General features: G+C 36.1%; 1 protein-coding gene across 6 annotated transcripts in view; it reads right to left on the reverse strand.

The window, feature by feature from the left end:
- Positions 1 to 12,918, reverse strand: part of LOC123313823 (fibronectin type III domain-containing protein 5) — a 127,715-nt gene extending 114,797 nt beyond the window's left edge. For 3 of the 6 annotated variants that reach the window (XM_044898867.1, XR_006537776.1, XR_006537775.1), the window contains exon 1: positions 12,709 to 12,918. The gene's annotated coding sequence lies outside the window, so the exon portion shown is untranslated. Of the gene's footprint in view, positions 1 to 9,865; positions 9,966 to 12,708 lie in introns of those variants that run through there. The other 3 variants (XM_044898866.1, XM_044898864.1, XM_044898865.1) reach the window with 2 other exon arrangements.
- Between the last annotated feature and the right edge of the window lie 6,846 nt (positions 12,919 to 19,764).

The following is a 19,764-nucleotide window of genomic DNA, read 5'->3' on the forward strand; positions in this document are numbered from 1 at the left end:
GATTTCGCTATACAATCATTGTGATAAGCAGTATATTATTGTCGGATTAGTCATAGGCGTTTCTGCATTTTCTACTCTATATAATGGAGCCTACCTAATGAATGATAATCTGGTACAATTTATTATTATGATAACAAAAAACATTGGGAATGGTGGAATTAGCTCTATTGAAGTACATGGTTCTGTACTTTATTCATATTAGAACTCGATATGGAGAGTGCATGGAACAATTGAAAGTAGATTTTAAAATTCTATCTACATTAATCGATGAAATTTAAATAATTGTCTGTAATTTTCGAATATCTGATTTTTTTTCAGTTTTTCATTATTTGTATTCAACATAATCAATTCCTTTTTCGAATTTTGTCTATATATGTGCAGTCTATCTATCTGTCTATACGTGAATATTCCAATTTTCATGATTACTATTCAGGTTGCTTTTATCTTTCGATAAGTGATGAAAAGTTTTTTAGGTTTTATTCTTCCAAGCGCAATATATTTCTGCCAATAATTCAAACGCGATATATCTTTTAATTTTTTGTGTGTGAAATTAGGAATTTTTTGTGTATTTAAATGAAGTTTCAAATGAACCATATCACCCGTTAAAATAAGTAAATAGAAGGAAGCAGGTAAACTTCAGTTTTCATTCACGGGGAGCAATAAATTACCTACGAAATGTTAGGCTGTCACCGTTTCAATGGTATTCTGGCTTGTTGGACTTATCACAAATCTTTATTCCAAACCTGCCTCGCAGAGGAGAATCAATGATAAATCACTCGTGGTGAACCCCTCATCATTTGTAGAGAAGATTTTCTTTTTAGTTTCTCTTCAACATTCGTCAGCACTTGTTTCACATTTTACTGTTTTCAAGGATTTTGATTAAAACTCCGGGTTTTATGTGTGCCAAGAAGTTGGCCCGGAAAATTCAATTACGAATTTCTCCAGTGCTTCTGTAGATTTTTCATTTTTTCTTCAGCACTTAGCCAGCATTCTCTTTTCTCGAGATATCTATGAAAAATGCTGGCTTTTCTGTGCTGCACATAAGTTGGCCCGGAAAATTCAATCTCCAATTTTTCCAAACCAATATGAGATTTTTCAGTTTGTTCTTTAGCACTAGCCAGCACTTCGCTAGCATTTACTATTTTCGAGATATCGATGAAAAATGCTGGGTTTTCCGTGCTGCACATAAGTTGGACCGGAAAATTCAATTTAAATTTTTTTCACTATTATAGAGTATTTTTCAATTTTTATCAGCACTCACCAGCACTTAGCTAACATTTTCATTGGAAAAATTTTCTTTTCGAAATACCACAACTTCCAGACTTACTTGATAGACTTATTAAATAGTTACGAAGGCGTAGAAGGGCCACATAATATTTTAAAAATATTTTTCCTTAAATTCCGACTTTGAAGTCGGAATTTAACAAAATTCCGAGTTCAAAGTCGGAATTTAACAAAATTCCGAGTTCGAGTCGAAATTTAGTAAAATTCCGACTTTGATAGTCGGAATTTAGGGAAAAATATTTTTAAATATTATGTGGCCCTTCTACGCCTTCGTAAATAGTTGTGTTATTCTTCAATATTTTAATTTTAATAACTTCGTTCGTTGTAGCCATGAGTTAATATCTCGAGATATTTTTCGAATCACGAGATCAGCCACTTCTATTGTAACGTAAGTTTTCCCACATGGAAAATGGGGTAAAGATAAGGAAATTGCGGAAATAAGGCAAGATGAGCTGATGAGAAGATTCGCTTAGAATACAGCTTGAAAATAACGTTGGAACAAATGAAGTGGATGCTGTCAAGTATTATGGAGGTACTTAGGTAAGTTCTACAAGATGCTTGTCATGTAATGAAAAGCTGCATGAAAATTTGCAAACTATATGATTAGTACGGACTGTTGGAAGTATGTATACGAGAATGCATCAGAGATGGAACTTGATGTCTAGAAATGGTATGAATTTTCTGTTATGGGGAAATTATGACAAAACGAGAGACTTTATGTCCTCAAATTTATACCTGTTTTATAGCGAGGAAGCCAATTTGTGCCAGAATATTATTATGTTCAATAAAATGAAATATCGCCTAAAGGCGATTATATATTATGTTTTTCCCCATCAAAGACTTTCCTCTTTCATCCGTTCTCTTAGTGTTCGCTTTTATTCAGACGGCATTGTTAAGTAGTGAATAGATATTTTCTTATTTCTGAATTCCTTGGGATTGATTTTATTCAAGAACATTTTATTTGTGGAATCAAACACGAATTGAGGACATCAAATAGTAATAAAATAGGTTTGTGAACCAAAATAGAATAGAAATAGAAATAGCTTATTCGAAGTAACAGATAAGGCCTCATTTGAAGGGTTCTATTTTTCAAATATCTGGACTAGAATAATAATCGATAAAAGTTCATCAAATCAGCAATGATTCTTTCATTTTCTACAATGTTACGACTATGTCAGAAGATGTGATAACAACAAAGAGGAGGACATTTTGAGCAACTACTTAAATTGTCTAGGACACTTAAACCTGAAACTCATTCTAATGAAAATCGTGTGATTCAGTTTCTTTAGTTTAGTTGTGAATTTTCATTGTGTATTGACTACATCTATTCAATATTTATAGAGAATTGAACATATTGAGATTCTTACTGTGATATATTCATATAACCGAAATAGGCAGAAGTCTTTAAGTATATATACAGGGTTAGAATTATTTAGAGGGGGACTACAGGGATATCGAAAACCGTTAGAAATACAGGGTAGCTTAAATTACGAAAAAGTTGCGTTATTCAAGGATAAGTGAGTGGGTGTAAACAGTTCCAAATATCTCTGATGGTTCCTGATATATCTCGAAAAAACTGAAAATCAATATTATCATTTTTTCTTCACAACTCATTTGTTTTTGGAGATAACTACACAAAATTCGGTGTGTAGTCATAATTCTATATAGCGATTATACCGGTGTTCTACTTTTTTGTAATTTAAGCCACCATTTATTCTTAACGATTTTCGATATTCTTATAGTCAGCCTCTAAATACTTCCAACCATGTATAATTTTGAGCACGAAAAACATTATAACTTGATTCAATCAAGATTCATGAATCTAAAGGATGCAAAATTGTGAATTTCGGTCAAAATTTTTGCCAAGAGATTATTTGGATTCTTGTGATCAATGAAAGAAACGCTTTTCGAACGTTGGGAGAATCTGCTAGTAACTTTTTCCTAAAAAGTGCCTTTCATCTTGCAAACAAAATCAGGATATTAAGGACAATGTTATCAATGTTTATATTTTGAGAAGATGAAGTAATTCAAGGAAAGGCGTACGTTCAGTCACGGAACATCAACCTTCAAAATTCCATAGCCTACTTGACGAAGAATTTTTTTTTGAACGCATGTTATATTAAGATTCCGATATCGTGAATCAACTCGACAAAAAATCATCATTCATTTTTTATTGTGTAGAGATGGATAAGAATTAGATACGAGGCTAAACTAAAGCTATCCCCCATGAGTCCTCCATCTAAGTATATGGGCTGAAACCCTAGCTCTCTGTGTATGAATTTGCTCGAAGAGGCAACTACTCCTTGATTACCCTTCTATTATGAATGAGGGCAAAATACCTTCTTTGTTCCACCCATTTTGAATTTCTATGTAGTTTCTGAAACTAATAATAGAATTGCTTAGCACACGTTCATACTGGTCCGTATTCAACGTTCCAACCCATTCCAATCAATTGAATCGAACCCGTTCAAACAAATGTTTTTTTATCGTTGCCTAATAGGATCGAATAGGCGTCCATCTGCCCCTTTGACCCTTGGGACATTGTATCGATACCCAACATAAATAAGGTTAACGCCTGCATCAGATCATTATCCCATCGACCCTATCTGTAGATTGTGTGAAACCTGTCTCGCTTTTTGGAGGAGTAATTGGACCTTATTTAAATTTACTCAGACTCAGAAAACATTTCCATCCGAAACTGAGGGAAACGTTTAATGTTCCAGTTAACCTATTTTGTATCCGCTTAGCCAGGAAATATACCATTGGAGGTTCTCCTCTGAGTCTTCCGCGTATTTTTATGAGGGTGAACTAATTCTTGGACTCAATCTTCAATTCTAGCTTCCAGAATCTAAATTCCTCATACCAAAGTTGAATGGTGTGAAGATCTCTCCAAGATGAGGAATTCTATCCACATTTCTATGTTCTAAACATTTTTTTTTTTGAGTACCTAGTGACTCTCTCTTGATGTCGGACGGAGTCGAATGAGACCGAAAGCATGGTCAGCATCTACTCTTTCTCGACGAAATGGTATTTCTGTAAATATACTTCGCCAAAAAAGTATCGCATCACTGTATTTCAGAAGCTTAGGAAGAATAACATTTTTTTGCCTAATTTTTTTACGGTCAGAATGAAAAGATGAAACATTGTGTTTATTCTTTTTTCTCTTGTGTACTGATAACCACATTGTTCACTGAAAATATGAGAAAAGTATATAAACTAGGTACAAAGATATAGCGCTTTATATTCATGATGCGATAAGTATATTTTGATTGATGGAGGCCGGTTTACCAGAAATTCACAGAAATATGTAAACATATTTCTTATAGAATGGTTGACTTTCTTCATTATTGCCTCTGACATAAGAAGACCCAAGACATCAGTGTGAAGAAGAATCGGAAATGGGTTGAGAATCCTACAAATAAAGTTGGTTGTCGACATTAGTTTGAAATTGGCACAGTCTTACCTGTAGTAAAATTGGGAAAGAATGATAGTAAGTTTCCGAACATATCTTGTGGATTATAATAAACACTTGCGTCATCATCATTGCTGTATCCCGTTGCCGGGAATGAATCTACAAAAAGACCAAAAAAGGAAAAAAAAGAAAAAGATAAAAAAAAATGCGAAGAGACTTATAATTTTTCAGGGCTAATTGTGACTGTGTGCTCTCCTGTGACTGTAGAGACCCAACCGTGACCTACAGATCCTACCACATTCCGGGCATGGATAGTCACCAACCAGATCTGGCTGCTGCTGTATCCTTCTCGTGTCTCCATTATAACTGTGTACCAAAGACCTCCACGGTGACCTGTCTAACGCTAGTTGTTCCCAGTTGTGATTGGCATACCATGTGTTCAGCTGTTTCTGCTTCTGATCTACAGAGCTTGCAAATCCCATCTGCTGGCTTTCCCATACCGTACAAATGATATTTGTACCCACAGTGCCCGTCAGCAGTCCCACCATTACCCGAAGCGCAGCTCGTGACAGCTTCAGCAGCTTTCTGGTATAGGTCGGTGAAATCATCACGACCTTCTTTGACTGAGTAAGTCCAGGAGTGTTTCTCCAGAGGGTTATTCGACCGTTGCCTTATATTGGTCTTTTCCGAGCCCACAGAAAGGCTCACGTCTAGCAGATGTTAACCTTGATGCCTTTTTTGTAAATTCTCCTACAACATCAAAATGCCGTGCTACTCATAGTAGGCTCACTTTTTTGCCTCTGCTCAGTTGTTTTGTGGTATTACGGCACTCCCATGTCAGCAGAGATCTTTGGCAGTGTAATTCCAGGTACCTCAGCGTCGCCTGGCTGTCCGAGGTGATACAGATATGCGCCCCTTTGAAGTTCATTTTAAGACACTCCTGAGCTCAAACGTTACTTACCAGGAAGAATTTTGAAACAGTGTAGCCTGACAAATTACATAGCCAGTAAGTACATGAATGAATGTAACGTTTCGGAGAAGAACCTAAAATTCCTAATTTCTCATCATTAATCCTGAATATTCATTCTTTAGATAAACTAGAGTTTTATCATTAACATTGTAAAATTTCGTTAAAAATGTATAGAAAATGTCATAGAAATATTAAAAAAGGAAGAAAATAGGACTGAGCCCTGTAGATGTTGGAAAAATCCTGAGTTAGTAATCTACTGCTATCATAAGACATGAAAAGTCTTCTGTCAAATAACATATCATCCATCAATGTATTTTACCATAACCGAAATGTTCGATGAATATTTTTCATCCGAAAAATTTCCGAGTTATTTATCATACCGTGATTTTTTGATTTGAGTGGCCACGAAGCTTTCCAGCTGCCTCATTTTAGCCGAATTAATATATTCAAATATGCTCGAGTTATACACCAGACCTGTGCGGTGTGCGTCATGAATGTGTTAATTGATTAGAGTAGTTGAGTAAAAATAGAAAGAAAATTATGGTTTGATGTAGAGTTGATCCGAATGTTTTATATTGCTGATGAAAAATCAATCCTCGTTGAAAGTGATGGACGTACAGCTGCTATATGTCAATAAGTGGGTGGTGAGAGGTTTTATTTCTTTTCTGAGTCAGTATGGCGCAATTTTCATTCCAATGTGATAATTGTGTTTTGATATTGTTTCAAGGGAATCCTCTCCAATAATGGATAGGCCTCTGAAGTTTTCGCAGTTTATATATACACTGCGCAAAAAAATTAACGCGCATTATGGAAATCTCAAATTTATTCTACAACTGAAGGTGTTCTCAATGATAATTATTTTTATCAGAATTATGCATGCATATGTTATCCATTTTCAACGGTTTTCTTCAATACAGATGTTTTTTCCCAGCAGGAATAAAAAAAGATTATATCATCAGATTTTGAATGTATTGGCCCCATTCTAAAATCAGTTGTTCTCGATCAATTCTAGTGATCAATAGTTTTTCTTTCGTTTGATTTTCTACACTCGATCGCTATGCAACGCGAAACACGCAATTTCACCCAAGCGGTAGTTTTGCGAGAAGAAGGGTGGACATACACAAGAATTGCAGAAAGGTTTGGAGTTTCACATACAAGTGTGTCCAGAATGTTGCAGCGATTCAGGGAGACAGGTATGAATGTCCGAAGACCAGGACAGGGTAGACCACGGGTAACAACTGCCATTCAAGAACGTTACTTGAGAGTTTCTTCGTTGAGACAACGGTTTGCAACCGCTCGCCTCCTTCTAATTCAGCTTGAGCAAACTCACGAGGTGCAAATTAGCACTCAGACAATAAGAAATCGCCTCGGAGAATATGATTTAAGGCCTCGTGTTGCGGCAAGAGGCCCAGCTCTTACCCCAGCCCATCGAAGGGCGCGTTTGGATTTTGCGAGAGAGCATATCCATTGGGAAGAGGCCGATTGGGAAAGAGTTCTCTTCACAGGTGAGTCTAGATTCTGCCTCTACCATTGTGATCGACGTTCCCTTGTATACAGACGTCTACATGAAAGATATGCTACTGGTTTCGGGGGAGGATCGATTATGATATGGGGTGGAATATTTTTGACTGCTCGCACAGACCTAGTGGTGGAGCTATGAATGCTGATAAGTTTATAAGGAACATTCTTGAAGAGCATGTAGTGCCATTTGCCCCATACATTGGTGAAAATTTCATTTTTATGGACGAAAATGCCAGACCCCATCGTGCGCGCATCGTTCAGGAGTACCTTGAAGAGGTTGAAATCTCTCGAATGGAATGGCCAGCAAGAAGTCCAGATCTCAATCCGATTGAGCAGGTTTGGGACAACCTCAATAGAAGGCTGAGAAGTTCAGAAAATCATCCAGCTACTCTTAATGACTTAGGAATCCAACTCGGAGAAATCTGGGAAGGATTAGATCAGAACATTTTGAGATCACTCATTTTGAGTATGAACCATCGTTGCCGAGCTGTAATTACCGCAAGGGGTGGAAATACCAAGTATCAAATCACTTATCAGCATTTCAGTATTTTGAAAATTGTTCATTTCTCATTTAATGTGTCTTGTTTCGTTCAAAACCTTCCCGAGAGAACATAAAAAATAAGTTATAAAGTCAATGTAGAGTTAACTTTCATTAAAATTGAGATTTTCAGAATGTGCGTTAATTTCTTTGCGCAGTGTATTTCCAATATGAAGAAACATTTCATAACTGGGACTGTCAAAAATCTACACTTTCAGTATACCATGGAGACCGTGCCGACATCGAAGGCTAATAGCGATAGACCAGTTTCGCTCTTGTTTGAGCTCGTCAGTATAACGTAAATCAACCAAAAGATGCCAGTGAAGCCAGCAGCGCCATCGAAGTACTAAATAAATCGATGAGACACCTGGCGTTCAACGACCTAAGCTTTCTCCTACATGGCTACTCAAAGGTAGAGAGGAGTAGATAAAAACAAACATAGAATATAATTTCTTAACGCGTGCAGAATGACACATTGAGTATGACTTGGAAACATTATTTTTTCTACATTTTTTTTCTCCACTGCGGAAAAAATCACTTTTCGCGAATAGCTTAGGAGAAAATCACATATATTAGCACTAGTGCGCGAAAGTTGGAAAAAAATTAAGCGCTGGAAGGTAATCATCCAATATTTTATTTTGGAATGAATATGTTACGAGTAGTAGGAAGCTCCTGAACAGAACTGCCTAAAGATGATTTTGAGAGAGATGCCTTGAATATGAACATTAGTTTCAATTTTGCGACTCAGTGTCCTGTTAGGATTCGAGAATATTTTTCACTCACATTTTCGAAGATATATCAATATTAATATTCTTCTATTTTAATATGGCGCCAGCGATAAATCTGAAACATACCTGTAGAAATTGCGGTTATTCCGCATCATACCATATCACGGTAATAAGATTCTGACGCGACAGTTACACTATATGAATATGTTTTGAGATATTAGCAGTCCTAGAAAAACGAAACATAAACTTCGTTTATGTTGCCGTAAATAACTTTGGGAAACGTATAACAGCTCTACAGCGGAGGCAAAACATTTTCATGCTTTCTTCGGTGTTTGACAATACTAACTCTATCTCAGATGAGAAGCATGTAAAAAATAGATTACTTCTCAGCAAAAACGATGATTCACGTAGTTTTCACTGCAACGAATGCAATAAACTTCTGCATGTAATTCAGTCTGAGTTTTTTGGTTCACACATATCTCATGGCATTTGAAATTGAACTTTTTTAAGTATATTCCATTGGATGGCTGACGGAGCCTTTATTCGGAATCATTAAGAACTTCTTCAAGTTATAGGTGATATAATAGTTGATTTATAATGGAGATTCTGAGTGCATATGTCCGAAGAATTGGAAATTGATTGTATATATCGTCAAATAATGAAAGATACTTGAATTAGGCCTTGCCCTTTGTCCATCATTTTGGATTAAAAATTCTGTTATGAAAATTAATTGAAATCTGCTTTGGCATTGTTTAACTACACAAATTCATCGAGTGTTTCACGGCCTGTTACTGTTTGAATATTATGCAAAGTATGGTCTAGGCCCTAGATGATCTAAATTTTAAGGGACATTGTGATGGACCGCGACCTTAAGATCTGATGTGCTTCATCAGAGCTGTTTTCGTCAATACGCCCCTTTTGCAGTTATATAGTTTTAATGAACTCCAGCATCCAGGATGGCTCCAAAAAGGATACTTTCTCGATCTCAAAAATTTCCAGTCTCAACCATTTTTCGTTGGCTTGATGGAAGGTGTTCCATTCTCTGGGGAGTTTATTTTTCCTCACCATTGGGGGCTTACTGAGGCAGCAATGCCATCTGAGGAATCTATTGAGAACATGTAATGTACAGTGTGGTCCAACGAAAACTTAACAACTCGATTTTCCTGCTTTGAAATGAGAATGTGAGCCGTAAATTTCTGATTCGAGGGGGGAACAACTTTTCCGCTCTCTGCATCCCCGTAAATGCAACCCCCTAACGGGGATGAGCACAACTTCTTGATTTTGAATAGGGATGAGAGACATTGCGACACCTTATGTTGAAGATATTTTTGAGAACTATCTGATCCTGAAATTTTGCTTAAAAACTTCCCTCGATAACGAAATGACAGGTAAAATAGTGGAAGAGTACTTACATCTGTGATTAGTTTATTAAATGCTGGAAATGGGCACCATTCACTTACATGGAGTAATATAAGTTTTGCTGAAAACGTTCACATACATTACAGTTATGACGGTTTACAATGCCTTTGAGGTGAAATGAACACTCGTCCGAAAAACAAATATCGAACATGTAGTTTTGATTGCCGTTAATCATTTCACTAACCATTTCACAGAACCGTAGTCGGCGATCGGGATCATCCTCATTCATTTCCTGAACCAATCGTATATTTTTAGGATGGAATTCATGTTGTTTAGGGATTCTCATGAGTGTTGTGCGTGAAACACCAGATACATCAGACAATTTCCTAGTACTAAAGGTCGGATCCATCGCTACATGACCTAAGACAGCCACGTCCTCCGCTTCGTCTCAGTCATGCACCCTATTTTTGTTTCCGTCGTTATTTTTAAAGAATAATTTTATTATTTCTACGCTTTCTTCTACGGAATATACCATTTTAATTCTACTACAGATATAAAATCGCCTCGGGGAAATAACATGGTATACATTTTTGGACAAAAAATTAACAACATAACTACAAAATATCTTCGAAATGTGTCGGATACTAATAATATTCTCGAGATGAATTCCTCATTGATTCTTCCACTATTTTCGCTGTTTTTTTAGGGTTAAATAGTACTCGATACGATCTTCAAAATAAGTTATCGCAACACCCCTCATCCCTCTTCAAAATCACTGCGGTCACCCCCGTTTGGGGGCTGAAGTTACGGAGATGAAAAAAGCGGAAAAGTTTTTTCGATCGCCTGTATAGTGAAAATAATTGGATATTTCAATGCTAAAGTCGAATAATTGTCAAGAAAGTAAGCTTCATAATAATACGTCACTTGCCACATCCATTTACATTTTCGTAGGGCAGGCTATTACTGTGTACAAGATGAACCTACAAGTTGGTGGATACTCTCCAAAATTTGATTCCTCCTACTATGAAGTTATCAGGCAATTTTCATAACATTTGTTTTATTTTCTAGTTATTTTAGTTTTTAGAAACAAATACTTCGAATGGCCACACTCTGTATGGGGGGGTGAACCTTGAACTAACATTACTTTTGGAGTAAGAGCGTGATGATCCTTAAACTCATATTGTCGTGTAGTAGATAAAAAAAACTGACGGTCTTGGTTTTTCTACACGAGGCAGCCTATCAGCGATCTTAATGTGCGTTCTCTAGATATACCATTAGTAACGGTGCTGGATTTTCACTCTCCTAAATTCCTAATATCTTCATGATGTTGGATGTCTTCCCCCCTGCATTCGATATTACCTATGTCACTTAGAAATGTCTAACACAATATCCAGTAAACCTATCAACATTGTCTTGTTAAAATAAAACTGTAAATTTTATCATACAGGATGTCCCAGCTTCAATGGGAATAAATTTTGATATACCTAATTTCAGAATCTCAAAATAAAGCGAAAAGTTTTCATGGAAGCATGTCCGGAAACGCGCCGTTTAAGAGTTACGTTGCTTCAAAGATTACTACTTGATTATGAATATTTTCAATTTTTTCAAAATAGGCCTTAGTAGAAAAAATGAAAATTGGCATGGGTATTTTTTGAATAGGGAGTAACTTAAAACTAATTTCTTCGCTCATCTTACAGAACATTCAAGTTTACAAATAAAACCGTCTTTTCAATGAATAATTCTTGATGATACACAAAGCCCGAATGAGAAGTAATGGTGAAAAATACAAATGAGTTCTCTCAGTAAAAATTTGAGTTCTAGATAATTGCAAATTTTGATTATCTCTGTGTCACTTTCGAAAAAATTTAATAAATCCATAATGAAGAAGTCGTCTTCTTTGAAGCAATGTAACTCTTCAACAGAGCGTTTCCGGATATGAATCCATAGAAACTCATCGTCTTATTTTAAAGTTCTGAACCTTTATCAAAATTTATTGCCATTGATCCTGTACTATCGGTTAGAGTTGAATTTTTCAAGAATTCTGAAAATTGCTATGTTGTATCCTTATTAACTGAAATAATATTTTATTATTATCTATTAATTGAGAGAGCTTCATCAATGAGTTTTTTGGACATTCGTTGATAAAAACACATGGTTATTGGTTTGGCATCAATTGCATTCTGTTAACAATTACTGATATTGGAAGCTTCTTTTCAAAGGCTGAAAAAATTTAAATTTCTTCCATTTCCTCGAAAACTGCGTCTATTCGAAATGTATTTCTTGTTTTCATTGTGCTATGTATGTATAAAATCATCATCCGAATAATACAGGAATAGGTAATAATCAATAAATAGCATTCTGAAAAAAATTAAAATTTTTTCTTCACCATGTAATAAAAATTAATTTTTTTGGTTATATCGATTTGAAAAGACAATTGGACACATTATAACCGTATATAGTTGGTGAACATAATGTAAACAAACTGCGTTAATGATATCATATTGGTAATAGTGCATAATATGATGGAACAGATTGTTGAATTTATGGATAAAAAAATCGAATGGAATCATATGTCGATATAGTGATTATGAATGCGGTAACCTATGACCTTTACATATTATTAAGATTCTCGTTCTTTTCAATATTTCTGTGATGATCAACTCAATAATTCACTTCTGAAGAGTACTGCACTAGGAAAATTGAAATTACTAATGAGAAGCGCAGTTAGAAGATTTTCCTCCTAAAGGTCCAATAATTTAACAAGACCATAAAAGAACAACAACAAGAGATATTTTGTGATTTCTAAGAATATATGAGCCTTCTTCGATAAGAGATTTAATTAGAAAATTCATCAATAAAAATTAAAAAAAATATATTTATTAGTCATAAAACTCACCGTCAATGATTTGAATGACTCAGGTTCACGATAATCACTTTATGATCACATTTGCGGAACTGTTATTACCCTTGCACAACTTTATAGAGTCGGATTTTTCAATGATCTCTGAAACGAAATAATCCCGAACGGTTCTAAACAAACCGACGCATCAACAGGGGACTCTCGTATCAGGCGTCGCGACCACACTGAACGTACGCTCAGGTGGAAAGATGTACAGCGTCGACGCTGCATTCCCAATTCGTTTCTTTTCTGTAGAATTGATATCATGTAGGTATGACTGCGGTGGTCTATGCCTACTCTACAGTCGATTTACTGCAGGCATTAGAGCAATGTTTTGATTGCATGCAGATGATCTGCAGAATTTCATCAAAATATTCAGCTGGTATTTATGAGACAAATAAACTAAGAGTAGCACAGAGGGCAATGGAACGTGCTATGCTCAACATATCATTGAGAGACAAAATCAGGAACAAGGAAATCAGGAGGAGAACCAAGGTCAGGGATGTCATGGAGGAAATAGCGGTCAAAAAGTGAAGATGGGCTGGTCATATAGCCAGACAGGACAGCAGCAGATGAACACTAAGAACACTACAATGGAGATCTCGTGAGACCATTAGAAGTAGAGGCAGATCACAAAGAAGATGGGTGGACGACATCTGAGAGATAACAGGTAGAAACTGGCTGAGTCAGGCCAGAGATAGACGAATGTGGAAGAGTATGAAGGAGGCTTTCATTCAGGAGTGGATGGCGAATAGTTGAAAAAGAAGATCTATGCATTCATTCATTGCTGTTTCCCGTTGCCGGGAATGAATCTACGAAAAGACGAAAAAAGGGAAAAAACAAAAAGAAAAGAAAGAGAAAGGAAAAAGAAAAAAAAAAGGTGCGAACAGACTTATAAATTTTTCAGGGCTAATTGCGACTGTGTGCTCTCCTGTGACTGTAGTGACCCAACCGTGACCTACATATCCTACCACACTCCGGGCATGGATAGTCACCAACCAGATCTGGCCGCCACTGTATCCTTCTCGAGTCTCCATTATAACTGTGTACCAAAGACCTCCACTGTGGCCTGTCTAACGCTAGTTGTTCCCAGTTATGATTGGCATTAATTGATTTTAGGGATTGATGTAGTGTATCCTTAAACCGCTTGTACTGGCCTCCTGGTTTCCGGGCTCCCTCAGTGAATTCGCCATATAGAGCTATTTTGGGGAGTCTTGTGTCTTGCATCCTCAGAATGTGGCCGCTCCATCTGAGTCGGGCCCTCGTTACTTGAGTCTCAATTGTTGTACAAGATCTATGAGACCAAACTTGATGGAAGGAGCGTCGAATGAAACAAAATGTGGAGTTTTTCATAACTTAGATATAATCGGAGGTAGCAGAAATACCAACAATCAATACATCGGATGATCTGGAACGTGCAGTTAATAAACTGGAAAGGAATATATCCACTAAAAAGCTACGAAAAAAGCACAAAAAAAAAACGAGACCAGAACCGATACATCCACATGGTGGTAAACGAAGAGAAATTAAAGAACTTATTAGGGAAAATCGAAGAAAATATATAGAATCAATAAAACATATATAAACAAGAGAAATCTGAACCGCCTCAGCCAATTTCTAAAAAACACCTGAAGGACCTGAGAACAAGTAGATGGAATAAAAGAGTTCAAGAACAGAATACTTTCGATCATTTCGCATGGAAAATTGGAAATTTTCTGAGAAGAGAAAATACTTAAATTCCACCCTTACACGGAGAAAGTGGAATAATTGCCTGTACGAATATCGATAAAGCAGAAGCATTGGCTGACTCGATCGAAAGAGAATCGAGAATGAATTATAGACCTAACGATGATAATGAAGATCTGGAAGAACTAGCTGAGGACAATGAAGACTAAATGGATGAACCGCCTGTTGATGATAAAATGAAAAAACCAACTTCACCAACTGAAATCAAGGAGATGGTCAAGAGCTTGAAAAAGGGAAAAGCTCCTGGAAGTGATAAAATAACTTGTGGTATGTTGAAGAAATTACCTTGAAAAGGTAGAGCTGCTCTCACAAATACTGCAAACGGAATAATGAGGACTAAACACTATCCAAAAACGGGTTGAACTGCTGAATTCATACTGTTTAACAAAAAAGGAAAGAAAAGAAATTCTTCCAAATCTACAATCTATTGTCAGCCCTAGGAAATGGTCGAAAGAGTAATCGCTAGAAGACTAAGAGAATAACTGTAAAACTGAATCTCATACCAGCAGAGCAATTCGGGTACAGAAGCAATCGCTCAACAGAGCATCAATTACTGAGATTCACGGAATGTATAACAGAAGGATTCCAGAGTAAACAAGCAACAGGTCTGGTTCTACTGGATGTCGCCAGAGCATTCGACTGAATGAAGCATGAAGGATTGATTTATTAAATGGGATGTGCTGAATATTCGATCAAACTACGAAAACAGATCAGAAACTATTTGAGGAACAGGAGATTTTACATGAAAGTGGAAGAAGAAATCTCCACAACCAGATATATGGAGGCAGGAGTGCCCCAAGGGTCAGTGATTGGACCACTACTGTGCAACATATACATTCACGATATTCCAAAAACAAGAACTATGCAGACACTATACGCTAACGACACTGGAATCGAATTTTGACATCCCAACCAGAAGAACAAAAATTACAAGAAGATGTCGACGAAATAAATGAGTTGTGCTACAAGTAGAAAATAAAGCTCAACGGAAGAGCCAAGCGATATCACTACAGAAGACAAAACTGAGAACTACAACTAAGCTGGAGGTCGATGGAGAAGATATGGAATGAAAAAACGAAGGGAAGTATGTATTTAGGTATTACCCTAGAGAAAGGACTAACCTGGAGAAGGTTATCAAACAAGCCATTGATCAAATCAAGGCAGCGATGAATATATTCTATCCACCGATGGGTAGAAAGAACCACATATCGGAAGAGACAAAATTGAAAATAATCGAAGCTGTTGCTGGACCACAACTTGGGCAAAGAGCCATATCCAAAGAATTGAGGCAACAGAAAACAAGCTGCTACGATGTGCAATAGATGCACCTTGGTTTGTCAGGAACAAATAGATTTATCTAGATTTGAAGTGGGAAACCATTACCGAATTTATGAAGAGGAAAGCAGAAAGGACAGAAGAGTAGTGGTCTACGACCAGGAGGAAGACAGAGGAAGATGAAGAAGCAGGTTTAGGTAGGTTTAGAGCTCAGGGGGAGCTCAGGAGATCATCTTTTTGAAGATTTTCTCCTACTATATAAAAAAACAACTTAGTTCTGCTGGGGTGATCTGAATTTTCTCGTTTTTGCCCACCATACAGCATAGCTTGAGGAAGGCAATAAAATTTACTTTCTGTACTTTTCATTTTTACAGGAAAGCAAATAATGACTCTTGAAAAGACGCTGCGAAGGTCACAAATTGATCTATTATGTCGGGTGTCACCGATTCACCATGCTTCCTTCTATTCATTCCAAGATTTTATGACTTACTTCAAGGAAATTTGATTGATACCGTTAATAGCCTGTTTCAAATTCGAATAACGTTCAAACCATCTAAATTGAGTTGTGTCTTGTGTCATAAGAAGGCTTAATTCGGGTTTCATATCGAAGCATTTTTTTATGGAATTCATAAAATTCCACAATCATTCGATTGATGCCAGAAATTGAGAGATCTTTGTTAGGAGAGAACTCGATTCACCATAATTGAAATAACTATGTCTATTGGGTTGATAGTAAAAGACGGGACTAGAAATGGACTTTTTTTTCATTTGTTTCTACACATCTTGAAACAAGATATAATCACTATAGAAAATTTCATAGGATAGTATAATAATCCCTCCAAAGGCATTTCAATGAGTATATATGGAAATTCCGCTTTCAGAAAAGGTTATGAACGAAGACATTCGATATACTTTTACGATACTCCAGGCGAGACTAAGGACTAGGAAATGAGACTTCCTGTTCTCATTATAAAATCTCGTCTCGTTGGACTCGTGGGCATCATTCCCGCAAATCAAACTTAAGATGAAATGATAAAATGGAGAATTTTGAATAAGCTATATGGAAAATGAAGCTAAATATCCACATAAGTGGAGCTTTCTTTATAACGTGCGTTCGAAAAAATTCGTCGTCAAGTAGGCTATGGAATTTTAAACGTCGATATTGCGTATCTAAACGTAGTTCTTAGCTTGTGCTAAGAGTTAGCGTTTTGGATTGTTGTTAAATTAAAATTATCAGCAAATAATTAAGATGGTTTTTACCGACGTACAAAAAGCATTCATTATTGAATCCTACTTCAGAAATGGGGAGAAAATAGAAGGCGAGTGGAAATATTCTGTTGAGAAATGTCTCAGCGACTTCAGGATCGAGTATCCCAACGTTGCTGTAGATTACCAATCTTTCCAGAGTACTGTTTCGCGATGTGTGAGCGTTTTTCGTGAAACAGGTAGCGTTCAAAGAAAAAAAGGAAGTGGTCGACCAAAGAAGAGAACACCCGAGTTAATCGAAAATATTGAGAATGTGATGACAGAAGCTCCACGAAACTCTGTTCGGGTTTTATCTCAACTAGCTGGAGTCTCTATTGGTACATGTCACACAATTTTGAAAGAAGACATCAATTTGTATCCTTATAGATTGACATGTTATCAGAAGATTGAAGATGTTGATTACCCTCGTAGAATGGCCTTCTGTCAGTGGTTTCTAAACGAATTCATCGATAACCTGAATAAAGTTTTCTTCTCCGACGAAGCCTGGTTTCATCTTTCTGGATATGTCAACTCCCAAAATATGAGAATGTGGAGCAGTCAAAAACCGGAAAATTTTTACATTGAGACACCACTTCATTCTCAAAAAACTGGAGTTTGGTGTGCTATCAGTCAGAGAAAAATTGTTGGACCTATTTTCTTTGACGGAACTTTAACAGCAGAACGCTATAAAGAGGATATTATCATGCCTTTTATAGCTGAATTAAATTTCGAAGAATGGTCATATAGTTATTTTCAACAAGATGGAGCCAGAGCACACACAGCTGTAGAAACATTGGCTACACTAAGGAATATTTTTCAGGATCGACTCATTAGCCTCAATACTGAAAATGAATTTCCTCCAAGATCGTGTGATCTTACACCATGTGATTTCTTCTTATGGCCTCATTTGAAGAATTCTATCTTCCAATCACCTATTTCTAATCTGGACGAACTCAAGACTAGGATCATTGAAAAAATTCATCTAATTAACGATGATCCTTTTATATTGAATAATGTCTTTGAATCTCTCAAAAGAAGATGTGAGAAGTGTTTGGAGCAAAGAGGAGGTCATTTCCAACAGCTACTTATTAATACTTATTATATAGAACTCTTAAACGTGAAACTCATTGTAATGAAAATCCTATAATTCAGTTTCTTCAGTTATGGCAGAGACTGCCTCTGGTTATGGATTTTCACTGTCAGCGTCAATTCAATATTTTATTCATTGAGAAATAAACATATTCTGAGGTTCTTAGTGTGATTCATTTCTATTACCTACTGTAATAGGTACAACCTTTTCACATAATTGTAAGTACAAAAACCATAATACTCGATTCGTTCAAGATTTATGTCTTTGACTTATGAACTCAGGTTAATTTTTCCAATCGCCTCAGATTATTTGGATTCTTGTAATTTAATTCAATGAAAAAATGCTAATAAATCATTATTGAATGTGCAAGTAATTTTTTCTGAGAAATTGCCTTTTCATAAATTACGATAAATAGGTTAATGTCATCAATGTTTACATTTGGCTGTGATGACTGATGAGTGTGACGTAAGGAAAGAATTACGTTCAGTCACAGAAAATCAACCTACGAAATTCCATAGCCTACTTGACGACGAATTTTTTTGAACGCACGTTATATTAGTTGAGATATACCAAACAAGTATGTAACTACAAACGATAGGTTTTCAAACTGAATATTTTCCAATAAGATAAACTGAATAGTTCCTAGGATATTAGAATTAAGTGGTCAATTGAATGTTCTTCGTTCCTGAGAACTCGAAAATACCATAACTCCGTTTCATTATTATTACCACAGAAAGCATAGAATGATAATGGAGGCGTATAATCGTCAATGTTCAATTAGAACGAAAACGAATTCAGAATCACATTAAAGTATATTGCACCTATTTCACATCCGAGTGTAGCATTTCCCTAACACATTATTTCTAATATTTATGGATCATCATGTTATACTTATAAGTGCTATACAACAAGCTATACGCCATCTGATGTAAATGCATTTTTGCTGTTTTCATCGAGGAACGGTGAGTATTTTGGTTTCAATGAGAGTTTTCATGAAAAATATATCTTAATCTGTTGAAAATATCTTCATCTATCTTGTGATAATGAGGAAAGCTCATTGAAGCTTTCATAATTTGGATCCTTTGAGTAAACCCTCGAATACGACTTCGTCTGTTCAATGTTTAGGGATATATCTTATCTTAATAGCATGGTAAAGTTTTTGTACATTTCACATTAGTTACGAAATGTAGGAGGAGAATTAACTAACCTGGATATATAACATCAAAATGAAAGGGTTAAGGGTTTGCACAAAAAACAAATGTGTTTTCCCCAAAGGGGACTTTTTCCACTTCGTAAGTCGATATACATATGAATTTCGATAACATTCACATTCATTGGAGTTCAATGGTGAACTCTAACTTAACTTAACCTTATCCATGCAACTTTAATAGAATTAAAAAATCTGGGGAGCTGTTGGGATGGCGAATGTGTTGCTATAACAGCCAGACTGTTCTTCAGGACAAAGAGATGGAAGCTTGTGTGTGCTGCTTATATTGTGAATCTTCATCATGGGTCGGCAGATAATTTATAGCCAATTTGGTATTTCGTTTCAATATATTTCACTAAGGGTGGCGAATGACGGTCATAGGAACATATATGCAGTTTATTGTTCAATCAGCAACGTTTCGGCTAATATGTTGCCTCTATCAAGCTAAAACATGAAATGTTTTAGATCAATGTTACAAAATCAGAATTAC

This window comes from Coccinella septempunctata, chromosome 5 (genome assembly GCF_907165205.1).
Source record: "Coccinella septempunctata chromosome 5, icCocSept1.1, whole genome shotgun sequence".
NCBI classification, from domain to species: Eukaryota; Metazoa; Arthropoda; class Insecta; order Coleoptera; family Coccinellidae; genus Coccinella; species Coccinella septempunctata.